This window comes from Pygoscelis adeliae, unplaced genomic scaffold, assembly GCF_000699105.1.
Source record: "Pygoscelis adeliae isolate BGI_AS28 unplaced genomic scaffold, ASM69910v1 Scaffold242, whole genome shotgun sequence".
NCBI classification, from domain to species: Eukaryota; Metazoa; Chordata; class Aves; order Sphenisciformes; family Spheniscidae; genus Pygoscelis; species Pygoscelis adeliae.
This window is the reverse complement of record NW_008824369.1, coordinates 3,409,519-3,412,163: the sequence shown is the minus strand read 5'-3', so window position 1 is coordinate 3,412,163 and position 2,645 is coordinate 3,409,519.

The following is a 2,645-nucleotide window of genomic DNA, read 5'->3' as shown; positions in this document are numbered from 1 at the left end:
GGGATGTTTTTAATTTTTTTTTTTTAATCCCCCTCCAGGTGTTGCACCATGCCCAGCACCCTCCCATCCTTTACCCCTGCCAAGGGGCTCCTGCTCCTTGCAGCAGAATCCCAGCCCCTTGTCACAGCCCCTGGCTCCCCAGTGCCTCAGTGGATGCTTAACACAAGATTTGGGCTGTTTTGCAGTAGACGCCCTGCACCCAGCCCTGCCTGGGGTGAGATGGGTGCTATCCTGGCTGAATCTCCCCATCCCTCCCAAGGGGTGCCGAGGGAGGACCAGCCTGCAGAAAGGGTGACGGCACCGCTGCCGGGAAGCGCCCACGCTGCTGAAACCACAGCCCTGTGAGCAATAGGAAAATACGCGGGCGAGCGGCGGGTGGCACAGCTTCCTGCGCCTGACGAAGTTCCCCTTCGCTGACCCCACGCGGGGGCGGGGGGGCCGAGGGGCACCAAATCCTGCACCCAGCACACAGTTCCTTGGCCCCAATCAACGTGCGCTGGGGGAAGGCAGCATTGCTGTCCACCCTTCCCTTTCCTCAGGGAGCTTTTTGGGTACCTGTGGGGTTTTTTAGGGGGCCAGGTCAGGGCAATGCTCGGTTCCCTGGGGCAGGAGCCAGAGCCGCTCCCCCCCGCCTCAGCAGCCCAAGGGCTGCAGAGTTTGGGGGACTTTTGAGGCTGTCTGAAGGGTGTGCGGGTGTTGGGAGGAGGGGGGGATGTTGCTTTAGCACACGCCGACTTCCTGCTAGGCTGTATTTTTAGCAAGGCCAACCCCTGATAACCGAGATTCAAGTGAAACTGTAAAGTAAGTAAGTGTGCCTCAAAAAGAAAAAAAAAAAAGATGCCGGGTATGGAGGAAGGCGGGGGGAGGAGAGGATGGCGCAAGCAAAAGCTGGTACCGGTGGGGCACAAACAGGACTGGTTTCAGGAGGGGGGTAGATCTTACGCTGTCGCCACAGCCCATGAAAGCTGGGGCTTGTTGCTGGCAGGTGGGTGCTTAGTTTCGGCTAAAAGGGCGGCGGAGGGCAAAGGGAAGGCTGGGAGGGAAGGGGGTCGGCCCCCCGCAGCCCCCAACCTTCCCACGCACACGCCTGCCCGCCGGCTGTTAACAGCACCCTGCTAACAACCGGCTCTCACCTCGCCTCTGCCACCTCCGCTCCCACCCCAGAGCCTGGGAAAAACCAGCCCCGAGGCGCCAAGCCCCGCCAGAGCCTTTTGGGGAGGGGACGGAGGAGAGGACCCTCGCACCCTGGGATGCAAATGGCCATCAGATCCCGGTACCCGTGGGAAAAGAGAGGGATGCAGGCGCAAGCCCTCCTCGGTGCATCCCCCGGTGCATCCCTGTGAGATTCGTTAGAGGCGATAACATCCATGGGGGGAATGAGGGGTGTTCAGCGCAGCCCGTCCATAAAGAGACACCGGAGCCCAGGACCAGGTGACTCTGGTCAGCAAAAAAGCTGCTTTATTGGTGACAGCTCCCACGGGAACCCCGTGGCAGCAATCGGGTTCAAGTCCCTGAGAACACGCTGTCCATGCTGGTTCCCCCTCCCACATCTATTGCTTTAAACACATCCTAGTTACAAAAAGCACAGAGCGACATTCCAGATACTGGAACATATAAATTAAGGTAAGTGATAGTTACAAGACATGGCAATTTTTTTTTTCTTTCTTAAACAGATTATCAGAAGGTTGGGGTTTTTTTTTCCGATCCACAGAAAATGTATAAAAAGCATTTTAAAATCTACATATTTCTCAATGTTTTTTGTTTTTTTTTTTTTAAAAAGGCACAGTAAAAAAAATACTGGCACAATAACATATTTACAACGCACCCATTATGGGCTATTTTCACTCAGCTTCGGGTTGGAAACGTTCAGCTCCGGCTCAGCCCGCTCACCCCAGGGGCACAGGACTGGCGGCGGCAGGCAGGAGGGCCACAGGGGGGGGGACGCGGGGTCCCGCTCCCTCCCTGGCTAAATCCCTCCCTGGCTCCCGGCAGGTAGAGAGCAACGGCCAGGCTGGGAAAAACTGCCTGCCCGCGGTGGGTGCCCACCTCTCGGGTGCTCTGGCCACCCCAACAGCACCCACAGCCAGGCCAGGGCTGGAGGATGCTCCGGCCCCACGGAGGGGGGGACACACACCCGCGTGCCTCCAGGCGGTGGGTGCGCACCTCTCGGGTGCTCTGGCCACCCCAACAGCACCCACAGCCAGGCCAGGGCTGGAGGATGCTCCGGCCCCACGGAGGGGGGGACACACACCCGCGTGCCTCCAGCCGGACCTTGAAGTGCTCCTTTGCAAAGGTGCAGGGCTGCCCGCGCTCAGCCTGCCCGCACCTGCTGCCTGCGGCCAGCCCGTGAGCAGGCAGGGAGGCGGCACTGAAGGGAGACCCTGTACAAACACAGCGCCCATGCCGCACCGGTGGCTCGGGAAAAGCCCTCCTCCCGCCCCCCGTATTTATAGAAAGTCTTTACATTAGTCTCTATAAATAGTGCATAGATTGATGCTGCCGGCAACAGTTCAGCCAGATGGGGGGAGCTCTGGGAAACAGAGCTAACGCCAACGCCGGCTCGCAGCCCACCCTACCATCTCCCTCCAGTGCGGCCGTCGAGCACCCAGCAGCTTTGCAGCACCCTGGATCAGTGTTTGCCATGG